Source organism: Mercurialis annua, linkage group LG6 (genome assembly GCF_937616625.2).
Source record: "Mercurialis annua linkage group LG6, ddMerAnnu1.2, whole genome shotgun sequence".
Classification (NCBI taxonomy): Eukaryota; Viridiplantae; Streptophyta; class Magnoliopsida; order Malpighiales; family Euphorbiaceae; genus Mercurialis; species Mercurialis annua.
In genome coordinates, this window is record NC_065575.1 from 29,463,148 (window position 1) to 29,478,410 (window position 15,263).

Sequence of the window (15,263 nt, forward strand, 5' to 3'; positions counted from 1 at the left end):
CGTTCTGATGGACATTAGATGGTCCGCCGAATTTATAGTGAAATCCATTATGAAAGATAGGAGGCGCTTCCTCCTCTTCTTCTACAGCATGTGGCTGAGCTCCATTTTGCCCAGACATGCTGAAAATAAACAATCTTTAACGTAAGAGACCATCTGAACCCATTTTCCACACTAAACGCCAATATTAACTTATGAAATGATGCATACACATAATCAACTTATACGCAAATCGCCAACTCTTAATCGCTTAAATACTTCTTGCGCAAGTGATAACCACTTAATTGCTTTAGCAGTTCGTATGCGCGCGCGTAATAAAACACAACAATAATGCATAAGTCAATCAAATACAAACAACTAAGGTTCGACTCTATCGCTGCAGTAGTTCCTAGGTTCACCTATTCACAGAGTATTTAAAGTCAAACAGACATCCACACAAACTACTAGTGGTAACTAGACAACCTGCTCTGATACCAAGTTTGTCACGACCCAAATTATTGAGCCGCGACCGACGCTAGGGAATGGGAGTGGTAGCTCCGAAACCCGTAGCAAGCCTAAATTTACTAAAAATGTTTCATAAAATACAACATATACGCCAACGGAAGCAAACATATAAACAAATATTTATACTAGATATTCAAATATTCACGTGGGCTCTAGTTACCGTACCACCACGAACTAGCCTCATGGGACTATATACATACACTAGTGTATCAAAAACATATCACCGGCATCTGGTGCCGTGAACAAACACAACGTACGCATCCTACAAAAACATATAAACATGGACAACAAGTAAAACAATAAACCAAACTACACTGCTGACAAGGCCACGACTCTGTCGGCACAGGACCACTACTGCAACACTACGGAAGTCAAGAACTATACATGTACTGCTGACTTCCGGATTCTAAAAATGACTTCTACCTAGGTCCATACACTAAGCACCTGAAAATTTTAAGAACAGGGTCAGACTATGCTGAGTGAGTTTGCAATTTACTAACAGTATTATAAAATAACATCACATTTCAATAAAACATTAATATGAAAAATACATATACATCAATCATTTGATCCGTTCGAAACTAATGGCCTGAGACATAACACAACCTACTTATCACGTATCATGTATATCAGAATTCAGTTTGATCATTCAACCTTTGGCCCGGTCACGGGATAGGTCCACCGAGTTCAACCGCTGCCAAATTTTTAATCCCAAGTTATGGTTTCCGAGATAGTTCAACCGAGTTCAACCCACTAGATACGGGTCCCGAGATAGTTCAACCGAGTTCAACCTCGTATCTATTATTTTCATATCCAAATTCTATATTCTTATTCGTGCGCACCTATCATGTCATCATTACTGATCGATACATACTAGACTGACTAAGTTACTGGTGATCACACAGCCTATTGACACCCAATAGGTAACTGGTTTCTTCAGATCGCACTCTAGATTCTTACATATAAGATTCAATAAAATCATATAACATATCGACAAATCATATATAATGCGGTGCGTTCAAATAATATATATATAAGATGTGATATCAAATAGTAATACACGAAAGTAAAGTGCAACTCACATGAACCGCTAACCAATCTATGACGTGGTCGATAAGATAATATGCTCGTGCTAGCCCACGTCCATTGACCTCACCGCTTGCTGACACGCCTGTTACATATTAATATATATTTTATAGATAGACGTGAATTTCATGTTTACATGCGTAGTACTACTAAGTTCTAAGTTTAGGTTGGTTTAGTTACTTTCTTATTGTCATTCGTGAATTCGATAATCCTTAATCGTATTTGTCGATTAATGAATACCGCTTCTCATATCCAAGAGTCATGTATCCTTCTTAACTTTTTCCACTATCGTTAATCACTTAAAACGTCGAGCTTAACCCTAATTTTTAAGTTATCGAGGTCCTTAATTCATCTTTAGGGTCTAACGTTTGTAAATATCGGAAATCTAGGTCGAATGGCGAAACAATGCCCGTTGTTGTCTCAAATATAAAACGTTACGAAACATAATCCAAATATTTCAACTTTTTAGAAATTTAAGCCAAACGTTTACAACCGTTACGAAACAAATCCAAACGTTTCTCCTCTTTAGCGATTTAAGCCAAACCTTTACAAACGTTACAAAACAAATCCAAACGTTTCACATTTTAGCGATTTAAGCCAAACTTTTACAAACGTTACGAAACAAATCCAAATGTTTACCCTTTTTAGCAATTTATGCCAAACGTTTAAAACATTACGAAACCATCCAAACATTTACAAACGTTACGAAATACATCCAAACATTTCCCCTTTTTAGCGATTTAAGCCAAAAGTTTATAACGTTAAGAAATAAATCCTAACAATCAAAACGTTTAAAACTTTATGAAAAAAATCCAAATATTTAAAACATTACGAAACAAATCCAAACATTTGGATTGGTTTCATAACGTTTGTAAACGTTTGGATTTGTTTCGTAACGTTTTAAAATTTGGCTTAAATTGCTAAAAAGGTGAAATACTAAAAAGGTGAAACGTTTGGTTTTATGTCGTAATGTTTGTAAAAGTTTGGCTTAATTCGCTAAAAAGGTGAAACATTTCGATTTGTTTCGTAATGTTTTAAACATTTGGATTGGTTTCGTAACATATTAAATGTTTGGCTTAAATCGCTAAAAAGATGAAACGTTTGGAATTACTTCGTAACGTTTTAAACGTTTGGGTTGGTTTTGTAACGTTTTAAACATTCGGCTTAAATCGCTAAAAAGGTGAAACATTTGGTTTTGTTTCGTAATGTTTTTAAACGTTTGGCTTAAATTGCTAAAAAGGTAAAACGTTTGGATTTGTTTCGTAACATTTATAAACGTTTGGATTGGTTTTGTAACATTTTAAACGTTTGGCTTAAATCGTTAATTAAACGTTTCGCTTAAATTTCTAAAAAGATGAAACGTTTGGATTTGTTTCGTAACATTTGTAAACGTTTGCCTTAAATTGCTAAAAAGGTGAAACGTTTGGATTGGTTTCGTAATGTTTTAAACCTTTGGATTTATTTCGTAACGTTTTAAACGTTTGGATTTGTTTCATAACGTTTTAAACATTTGGATTTGTTTCATAACGTTTTAAACGTTTGGATTTGTTTCGTAATGTTTTAAACGTTACAAAACCAATCTAAACGTTTAAAACGTTATAAAACAAATCCAAACGTTTCACATTTTTAGCTATTTAAGCATAACATTTACAAATGTTATGAAACAAATTCAAACGTTTCACCTTTTTGGCGATTTAAGTCAAACGTTTACAAATGTTACGTAACAAAACCGAAAGTTTCACCTTTTTAGCGTTTCACCTTTTTAGCAATTTAAGCCAAATTTTAAAAACATTACGAAACCAGTCCAAACGTATAAAATGTTACGAAACAAATCCAAACGTTTCACCTTTTTAGCGATTTAAGCAAAACATTTAAAACGTTACAAAACCAATCCAAACGTTTCACATTTTTAGCGATTTAATCCACACGTTTACAAATGTTACGAAACAAATCCTAACGTTTTACCTTTTTAGCGATTTAATCCAAACGTTTAAAACACAACGAAACAAATCCTAATTTTTAAAAAGTTACGAAACAAATATAAACATTTTATACATTACGAAACAAATATAAACATTACGAAACAAATCGAAACGTTGGAAACGTTACGAAATAAATCCAAACGTTTAAAACGTTACGAAACAAATCCAAACGTTTCACCTTCTTCGTAACGTTTAGAAACCTTTGGTTTAAATCAATAAAAGGTGAAACGTTTGGATTTCTTTCGTAACGTTTGTAAACGTTATAAAACCAATCCAAACGTTTAAAACATTACGAAACAAATCAAAACGTTTCACTTTTTTAGTGATTTAAGACAAACGTTTACAAACGTTACAAAACAAAACCAAACGTTTCATCTTTTTAGTGATTTAAGCCAAACATTTAAAACGTTACGAAACAAATCTAAATGTTCAAAACGTTACGAAACAAATCCTAACGTTTAAAATGTTACGAAACCAATCCAAACGTTTAAAAAGTTACGTAACAAATCTAAACGTTTCCCCTTCTTAGCGATTTAAGCCAAACTCTTACAAACGTTACGAAACAAATCCAAACGTTTCACCTTTATAGCTATTTAAGCAAGAGGTTTACAAATGTTACGAAACTAATCCAAACGTTTCACCTTTTTAGCGATTTAAGCCAAATGTTTACAAACGTTAAGAAACAAATCCAAACGTCTCCCCTTTTTACCGATTTAACCCAAAAGTTTAAAAAGTTACAAAAAAAACAAAACGTTTCACGTTTTTAGCGATTTAAGCCAAACGTTTACAAACCTTACGAAAGAAATCCAAAGCTTTCACCTTTTTAGCGATTGAAGCCAAACGTTTAAAACGTTACGAAATTAACCCAAACGTTTCCCCTTTTTAGCGATTTAAGCCAAACATTTCAAATATTACAAAACCAATCCAAAAGTTTGAAACCATACGAAACAAATCCAAACGTTTTCCCTTTTTAGCAATTTAAGCCAAACATTTAAAACATTACGAAACTAATCCAAACGTTTAAAACGTTACAAAACACATCCAAATATTTCACCTTTTAGCAATTTAAGCCAAATGTTTACAACCGTTACGAAACAAATCCAAACGTTTTTGCTTTTTAGCAATTTAAGCCAACCTTAACAAACATTACGAAACAAATCGAAATGTTTCACATTTTTGCGATTTAAGCCAAACGTTTACAAACGTTACGAAACAAATCCAAACGTTTCCCCTTTTTAGCGATTTAAGCCAAACGTTTAAAACGTTACGAAACCATACAAACATTTATTAACGTTTCGAAATATATCCAAACCTTTCCCCTTTTTAGCGATTTAAGACAAAAGTTTATAACGTTAAGAAATAAATCATAACAATCCAAACGTTTAAAACGTTATGAATCAAATTCAAATATTTAAAACATTACAAAACAAATCCAAACATTTGGATTGGTTTCATAATGTTTGGATTTGTTTCATAACATTTTAAAAGTTTTTGCTTAAATTGCTAAAAAGGTGAAATGCTAAAAAGGTGAAACGTTTGGTTTTGTTTCGTAATGTTTGGAAGAGTTTGGCTTCATTCGCTAAAAAGATGAAATGTTTTGATTTGTTTCATAATGTTTTAAACATTTTGATTGGTTTCGTAACGTATTAAACGTTTGGCTTAAAGCGCTAAAAAGATGAAACGTTTGGATTTGCTTCGTAACGTTTTAAACGTTTGGGTTGGTTTTGTAACGTTTTAAACGTTTGGCTTAAATCGCTAAAAAGGTGAAACATTTGGTTTTGTTTCGTAATGTTTTTAAACATTTGGCTTAAATTGCTAAAAAGGTGAAACGTTTGGATTTGTTTCACAACATTTATAAACGTTTGGATTGGTTTCGTAACATTTTAAACGTTTGGCTTAAATCGCTAAAAAGGTGAAACGTTTGGACTTGTTTCGTACATTTTAAACGTTTAAATTGGTTTTGTAACGTTTTAAACGTTTGGCTTAAATTTCTAAAAAGATGAAACGTTTGGAACGTTTGTGTAATATCCCGTAAAAATTTAATTTTTATTTCACGAAGAATTCCCGGTAGTTTCTGGTCGTTTGTCGATTAATGGTTTGGTTTGTGGTTCAACCGAAAGGGTTGAACCACACCCTTCTAAATTAGGTCTCAAAAGAGACCTGATTTAAAAGGAGGTCTCGTACGAGACACACCAGGTCTCGTACGATACCTTAAGAATTTAAGCCTGGTCTCGTACGAGACCTGGGTTCTCGAACGAGAACAGCATCAAAATTGATGTTCTCGTTCGAGAACAGCTTCATGCCTTCAGGAGGGCATTTTTTACCCTAAATATTTCAGCCTTCGATCCTTTTAAATACGTAAATCCTAAACCTAATTCATTCTCCATGCTTCAAACTAAACCTAGCCGTCATTCCCTTCAATTTTCGCTGAGGAATCGTTGATCGTTTTTGCTCTCAAAGTTTGAGAAAAGTTTTTGGTAAGTTTTGTTCTAAGATTTTCAGTTTTAGTTTTAAACGGAAATTCCGTATTTTTTATCGTTCTTATTCGTTTCTAGATCGAAATCAAAACCGTTTGTTTCCAGAGATTCTAGACTCGTGTATGTACGTTTCCCTATCTCGTTTTCGCAAAACGGTACGTAATCGACCTCGTTTCAATCGCCGTACAGTTTAACGTTTTGAGTTATTATAATCTGTTTTCATGGGAATTCATTACTGCCGAATTATCTTGTTTCTCTTTTGGCCATGATTTTGCTTGTTAATGATTATAAATCTCTTGGGTTGTTGTTAGTTTAAGCTTTCAATGAGTATCGATCCATCGTTTCCATATTTGTTCATCGTTCTCGGATTGTTTTAGTTCCAACGATGTTCTTGAAGTTGTTCTTCATATTGTTGTTTTTTAGCTTAATTTTGATTGCCTAAATTTATGTTTATGGACTTGTTTAAATGCTCTAAGATCTTGTCTCTAAATTGTTAGGATTTTAAGTTGGAATCTTTGCTTAAGAATTCAATAGTAGCTTCATGTTCCATGTATGGCGGGTGTCGCTGGTTTTGAAATTAAAGGAGATGGTTAAATTCCCATGTTGGTCACCAAAGTGTATTGCTCAAATCAAATAAATCCTTGGAGTTAAACTTTACTTAATAACTTGGATTTTATTTTGATTTATAATTTAAATATTGTAAACGATAAATATTTTACAACCTAAGTTTTATAATTACTCGGATAATTAAAATTGTTTAAAATATCAAGGTGGCTAAATTACAATTTAGCCCTTGGACATTTTTAAACTTATTTGATTAAATTGTTGATTATAACTTTATATTCCATTTTGAATTATAATGACTATTATATAATTTCGAATATTAATTTGGCATGAAATTGGCTAAATTACAATTTAGCCTTGAACGTCTTTATAACTTAATTAATTAAGTTATTGGTTAGTAACTTTATATTTTGTTTTTAATTATAAACAAAAGTAATTAATTTTATTTCGGATATCAAATTGGCTAAAGTACAGTTTAGTCCCTAATTTGTTAAAGTACAGTTTAGACCCTAATTGGTTAAAATACAGTTTAGACCCTAATTGGCTAAAGTACAGTTTAGTCCCTAAACATTTATAAACTTAAAATGGTTAGATTTTTGGCTTGTAACTTGGGTTACTTGAAATTTAAGTTATTGAGTTCTGCTTTTAAAATGGATTATTATTTTATCGAATTATTTTATAAATATAAACTCGGGTTTATATTTGATAAACGTTTTGAATCGGGTTAGACTTGGGTCACCTGACAAGTGAGGTTAGCTTGGTAGTTATTGGTAACTCGGCTAACCCACTATTTGGAAATTAATTATTATTTAAAGATTATTAAATTATATTTGTAAATCAGATTTTAAGCGAGAACTCAATAAAATTTTATTAATTGGGCTTTATTACCTATTGGGTATTTTTGTGTGTTCTGGCTTGTTTTATTCCGACGTGTTATTTATGCTAGTCCTATGTGGTGTCTAGTTCTCTCTAGAGTTAGGGTCTGATTTTAGTAATTTTTTAATTTGTCTAGACCCGTCTACTGTTCGTGCTTCAGAGGCGAACCAGGATTTGTTGCTTGCCGGTTATCACGTGGATTAGCAAGCTGTGAGTTTGTACTTACTATTTACCGCTTTATTAAGTAAATTGTTATTTTAATATTAAATATATATACAGTACGTATATTTCGAACTGTTTTATAGTATGGCTCTTAGTTGGAACATGCTACCTAATGGGCACCATTAGGACTGCGTGCGCACCGGTAATGATCTGGGTAAGGTAAATATGGAAATGTGGTAACTCGGTGTGAGCATAGCTCTCGGGACCAATTAGAGTAACTCAGTGTAGCACAGCTCTCGGGACCCTAAATATGGTATAAGTGTGGTCAGTGGTAACTCGGTGTAGCTCAGCTCTCTGGACCAGACCTATTGGATTATGTTTATTATTTAGAATTGTGGATTAAGGTTCCAACTATTATTCGTAATATCGTTCTTAAATGTTTTAAACGGTTTTAAAGGTTTTCCACTATAAACTCATCTAATCTGACCCCGTTGTTTTCCCAATTTTTCCCAGGGTTATGGTCAGAGAGAATCTGGTGATCTCCGCATTTACTTTTCCTCGGAGGTTCCATTTATTTTAGTAGAACTATCAAACTATTTTATTCTTAGACCGCAGTAGTTGACTAGACGTCTTTATTATTGTTACAGTTGTTTGTCGGATTGGTCCGACTAGTTATATTGCTTTGGCATGTTATATGATTATTCAGGATTATTTATGTTATGTCTATTTACAACCCAGTATTGGAAAGCACGTTATATTTTAATTGCTGAATATTATAACTGCTAGATTTAGGCTGAAGTCTCGGTTACCCCCGAGCATTGATGTTCTGCAGGTTTATGTGTTTATATGTTAATTGAAAGGCTAGCTACGGGTTTTGGTACTACACTACCCATACCCTAGCGGGTCATGATTCATGAAATTGGGTCGTGACAGTTTGTAAACGTTTGCCTTAAATCGCTAAAAAGGTGAAACGTTTGGATTTGTTTTGTAATGTTTGTAAATGTTTGACTTAAATTGCTTAAAAGGTGAAACGTTTGGATTTGTTTCTAAACGTTTGTAAACGTTTGGCTTAAATTTCTAAAAAGGAGAAACATTTGGTTTTGTTTTGTAACATTTTAAATGTTTGGATTTGTTTTGTAACGTTTTAAACGTTTGGATTTGTTTCGTAACGTTTTAAACGTTTGGATTTGTTTCATAACGTCTTAAACGTTACAAAACTAATCCAAACGTTTAAAACTTTACGAAACAAATCCAAATGTTTCACTTTTTTAGCTATTTAAGTTAAATGTTTACAAATGTTAGGAAACAAATTCAAACGTTATACCTTTTTGGCGATTTAAGTCAAACGTTTACAAATGTTACGTAACAAAACCGAACGTTTCACCTTTTTAGCGTTTCACCTTTTTAGCAATTTAAGCTAAATTTTCAAAACGTTACGAAACCAATCCAAACGTTTAAAATGTTACAAAGCAAATCCAAACGTTTCACCTTTTTAGCGATTTAAGGAACACATTTAAAACGATACAAAACCAATCCAAATGTTTCACATTTTTAGCGATTTAATCCATAGGTTTACAAACGTTACGAAACAAATCCTAAAGTTTTACCTTTTTAGCAATTTAATCCAAACGTTTAAAACACAACGAAACAAATCCTAATGTTTAAAAACTTACGAAACAAATCTAAACGTTTGAAACATTACGAAACAAATCCAAATGTTTAAAACGTTACGAAACAAATCTAAACGTTTAAAACGTCACGAAACAAATCCAAGCATTTAAAACGTTATGAAACAAATCCAAACGTTTCACCTTTTTCGTAACGTTTGGAAATGTCTGGTTTAAATCGCTAAAAAGTGAAACGTTTAGATTTCTTGCGTAATGTTTGTAAACATTATGAAACCAATCCAAACGTTTATCACGTTGCGAAAGAAATTTAAATGATGCACGTTTTTAGCGATTTAAGCCAAACGTTTACAAACATTACAAAACAAAATCAAACATTTCATCGTTTTAGTGATTTAAGCCAAACGTTTAAAACGTAACAAAACAAATCTAAATGTTTAAAATGTTATGAAACAAATCATAACGTTTGAAACGTTACAGAACCAATCCAAACGTTTAAAACGTTATGTAACAAATCTAAACGTTTCCCCTTCTTAGCGACTTAAGCCAAACGCTTACAAACGCTACGAAACAAATCCAAATGTTTCACCTTTATAGCTATTTAAGCAAGAGGTTTACAAACGTTACAAAACAAATCCAAACGTTTCACCTTTTTAGCGATTTAAGCCAAATGTTTACAAACGTTAAGAAAGAAATCCAAACGTCTCCCCTTTTTACCAATTTAACCCAAAAGTTTAAAACGTTACAAAAAAACAAAACGTTTCACGTTTTTAGCGATTTAAGCCAAACGTTTACAAACCTTACGAAAGAAATCCAAAGATTTCACCTTTTTAGCGATTGAAGCCAAACGTTTAAAACGTTACGTAATTAATCCAAACGTTTCCCCTTTTTAGAGATTTAAGCCAAACATTTAAAATGTTACAAAACCAATCCAAACGTTTAAAACCATACGAAACAAATCCAAACGTTTTCCCTTTTTAGCAATTTAAGCCAAACATTTAAAACGTTACGAAACTAATCCAAACGTTAAAAACGTTACGAAACAAATCCAAATATTTCACCTTTTAGCAATTGAAGGCAAATGTTTACAACCGTTACAAAACAAATCCAAACATTTCTCCTTTTTAGCGATTTAAGCCAACCTTTACAAACGTTACGAAAAAAATCCAAACGTTTCACATTTTAGCGATTTAAACCAAACATTTACAATAGTTACGAAACAAATCCAAACGTTTCCCCTTTTTAGCGATTTAAGCCAAACGTTTAAAACATTATGAAACCATCCAAACATTTATAAAAGTTACAAAATATATCCAAACATTTCGCCTTTTTAGCGATTTAGGCCAAAAGTTTATAACGTTAAGAAATAAATCTTAACAATCCAAACGTTTAAAACGTTATGAAACAAATCCAAATGTTTAGAACATTACGAAACGAATCCAAACATTTGGATTGGTTTCATAACGTTTGTAAACGTTTCGATTTGTTTTGTAACGTTTTAAAAGTTTGGCTTAAATCGCTAAAAAGGTGAAATGCTAAAAAGGTGAAACATTTGGTTTTGTTTCGTAAAGTTTGTAAAAGTTTGGCTTAATTCGCTAAAAACGTGAAACGTTTTGATTTTTTTCGTAATGTTTTAAACATTTGGATTGGTTTCGTCACGTATTAAATGTTTGGCTTAAATCGCTAAAAAGATGAAACATTTGGATTTGCTTCGTAACGTTTTAAACGTTTGGGTTGGTTTTGTAACGTTTTAAACGTTTGGCTTAAATCGATAAAAAGGTGAAACATTTGGTTTTGTTTCGTAATGTATTTAAACGTTTGGCTTAAATTGCTAAAAAGGTGAAACGTTTCGATTTGTTTCGTAACATTTATAAACGTTTGGATTGGTTTCGTAACATTTTAAATGTTTAGCTTAAATCGCTAAAAAGGTGAAATGTTTGGACTTGTTTCGTACGTTTTAAACGTTTGGATTGGTTTTGTAACGTTTTAAACGTTTGGCTTAAATTTCTAAAAAGATGAAACGTTTGGATTTCGTAATGTTTGTAAACGTTTGCCTTAAATCGCTAAAAAGGTGAAACGTTTGGATTTGTTTCTTAACGTTTTAAACATATGGGTTTTTTTTCGTAATATTTTAAACGTTTGGATTTGTTTCGCAACGTTTAATGTTTTAAAACCAATCCAAACATTTAAGACGTTACGAAACAAATCCAAACGTTTCAATTTTTTAGCTATTTAAGCCAAACATTTACAAATGTTGCGAAACAAACTCAAACGTTTCACCTTTTTAGCGATTTAAGCCAAACGTTTACAAATGTTATGAAACAAAACCGAAAGTTACACCTTTTTAGCTTTTCACCTTTTTTAGAAATTTAAGCCAAATTTTTAAAACGTTACGAAACCAATCCAAACGTTTAAAATGTTACGAAACAAATCCAAACCTTTTACCTTTTTAGCGATTTAAGCGAAACATTTAGAACGTTACAAAACCATCCAAACGTTTCCCATTTTTAGCGATTTAATCCACACGTTTACAAACGTTACGAAACAAATCCTAATGTTTTACCTTTTTAGCAATTCAATCCAAACGTTTAAAACACAACAAAACAAATCCTAATGTTTTAAAAGTTACGAAACAAATACAAACGTTTAAAACATTACGAAATAAATCCAAACGTTTAAAACGTTACGAAACAAATCCAAACGTTTAAAACGTTACGAAACAAATCCAAACGTTTAAAGCGTTACGAAACAAATCCAAACTTCAAAAACGTTACGAAACAAATCCAAATGTTTCACCTTTTTCGTAACATTTTGAAACCTTTGGTTTAAATCGCTAAAAAGGTGAAACTTTTGGATTTCTTTCGTAACGTTTGTAAACGTTATGAAACCAATCCAAACGTTTAAAACGTTACCAAAGAAATCCAAACGTTTCACAATTTTAGCGGTTTAAGCCAAACGTTTACAAACGTTACAAAACAAAACCAAACGTTTAACCTTTTTAGCTATATAAGCCAAACGGTTAAAACGTTACGAAACAAATCTAAATGTTTAAAACGTTACGAAATAAATCCTAACGTTTAAAACGTTACAAAACCAATCCAAACGTTTAAAACGTTACATAACAAATCCAAATGTTTCCCCTTCTTAGCGATTTAAGCCAAACGCTTACAAACATTACGAAACAAATCCAAACGTTTCCCCTTTATAGCAATTTAAGCCAGAGGTTTACAAACGTTACGAAAAAAATCCAAACGTTTCACCTATTTAGCGATTTAAGCCAAATGTTTACAAACGTTAAGAAACAAATCCAAACGTCTCCCCATTTTACCGATTTAAGCCAAACGTTTACAAACCTTACGAAAGAAATCCAAAGGTTTCACCTTTTTAGCGATTGAAGCCAAACGTTTAAAACGTTACGAAATTAATCCTAACGTTTCCTCTTTTTAGCGATCTTAGCCAAACATTTAAAATGTTACAATACCAATCCAAACGTTTAAAACCATACGAAACAAATCCAAATGTTCCCCCTTTTTAGCAATTTAAGCCAAACATTTAAATAGATAAAAAGGTGAAACGTTTGGTTTTGTTTTGTAACGTTTTAAACGTTTGGGTTAAATCGCTAAAAAGGTGAAACATTTGAATTTGTTTTGTAACGTTTGTAAACGTTTGGCTTAAATCGCTAAAAAGGTGAAACGTTTGGATTTGTTTCTTAATGTTTTCAAACGCTTAGCTTAAATCGCTAAAAATGTGAAACATTTGGATTGGTTTCGTAACGTTTGTAAACGTTTGGCTTAAATTGCTAAAAAGGTGAAACGTTTGGATTTGTTTCGTAATATTTGTAAACGTTTTGTTTTGTTTCGTAACGTTTTAAGTGTTTGGATTAGTTCCGTTTGGTTTTGTTTTGTAACGTTTTTAGCGATTGAAACGTTTGGATTTGTTTCGTAACGTTTTAAACGTTTTGATTTGTTCCGTAACATTTTAAATGTTTGGAACTTTTTTGTAACGTTTTAAACGTTTGGGTTGGTTTTGTAACGTTTTAAACTTTTGGCTTAAATCGCTAAAATGTTCAAACGTTTATCTTTTATTTCATAGCTTTTGTAAATTTTTGGCTAAAATCGCTTAAAATGGGAAAGTTTAGATATGTTTGGTAATGTTTGTAAACGTTTGGCTTAAATCACTAAAAAAAGGGGAAACGTTTGGATTTGTTTCGTAATGTTTATAAACTATTGGCATAAATTGCTAAAAAGGTGAAACGTTTGGATTTGTTTCAACGTTTGTAAACGTTTTTCTTATATAGCTAAAAAGGTGGAACATTTGGTTTTATTTCGTAACGTTTGTAAAGGTTTGGCTTAAATTGCTAAAAAGGGGAAACGTTTGGATTTTTTCGTAACGTTCATAAACGTTTTGCTTAAAAGGCGAAAAGTTTTGATTTTTTTCGTAACGTTTGTAAACGTTTGACTTAAATTGCTAAAAATGCGGAACGTTTTGTTTTGTTTCGTAAGGTTTGTAAACGCTTGGCTTAAATCCCTAAAAAATGGGAAACATTTGAATTTGTTTCGAAACGTTTTAAACGTTTGGATTGATTTCGTAACATTTCAAACGTTTGGCTTAAATCGCTAAAAAGGCGAAACGTTTATATTTTTTTCGTAAAGTTTGTAAGCGTTTGCCTTAAATCGCTAATAATTTGAAACGTTAGGATTTGTTTCGTAACGTTTGTAAACGTTTGGCTTCAATCGATAAAAAGGTGAAACGTTGGGCTTAAATCGCTAAAAAGGTGAAACGTTTGGTTTTGTTTTGTAACGTTAGTAAACGTTTGGCTTCAATCACTAAAAAGGTGAAACGTTTGGATTTGTTTCGTAACGTTTGTAATATTTGGCTTAAATCGCTAAAAAGGTGAAACGTTTGGATTTGTTTGTAATGTCTTAAACATTTGGATTGGTTTTGTAACGGTGAAAATGTTTGGCATAAATCGCTAAAAAGGTGAAACATTTGGATTTGTTTTTTAACATTTCTAAACGTTTAGCATAAATCGTTAATAAGGGGAAACGTTTGGATTGGTTTCGTAACGTTTGTAAACGTTTGGCTTAAATTGCTAAAAAGGTGAAACATTTTGATTTGTTTCGTAACGTTTATAAACGTCTGGCTCAAATCTCTAAAAACGAGAAACGTTTAGATTTATTTCGTAACATTTTAAACGTTTGGATTTGTTTCGTAACGTTTTAAACGTTTGGCTTAAATTTCTAAAAAGATGAAACGTTTGGATTTGTTTCGTAATGTTTGTAAACGTTTGGCTTAAATCACTAAAAAGGTGAAACGTTTGATTTACTTTCGTAACATTTGTAAACGTTCGGATTGGTTTCGTAACATTTTAAATGTTTGGCTTCAATCGCCAAAAAGGTGAAACGTTTGGTTTTGTTTCGTAACGTTTGGCTTAAATCGCTAAAAAGGTGAAACGTTTGGATTTGTTTCGTAATGTTTGTAAACGTTTCGCTTAAATCGCTAAAAAAGTGAAACGTTTGGATTTATTTCGTAACGTTCTAAACATTTGGATTGGTTTCTTAACGTTTTAAACATTTGGATTGTTTCATAAGGTTATAAACGTTTGGCTTAAATCGCTAAAAAGGGGAAACGTTTGGATTTGTTTTTTAACGTTTTAAACGTTTGGATTGGTTTCATAACGTTTTAAATGTTTGCTTAAATCACTAAAAAGGTGAAAAATTTGGATTTGTTTCGTAACGTTTGTAAATATTTGGCTTAAATTGCTAAAATGGTGAAACGTTTGGATTTGTTTCGTAATGTTTTAAACGTTTGGATTGGTTTCGTAACGTTTAAAACGTTTGGCTTATATTGCTAAAAGCGGTGAAACGTTTGGATTTGTTTCTTAACGTTTTAAACGTTTGAATTGGTTTCGTAACATTTTAAACGTTTGGATTGGTTTAGTAACGTTTTAAACGTTTAGCTTAAATCGCTAAATAGGTGAAACGTTTGGA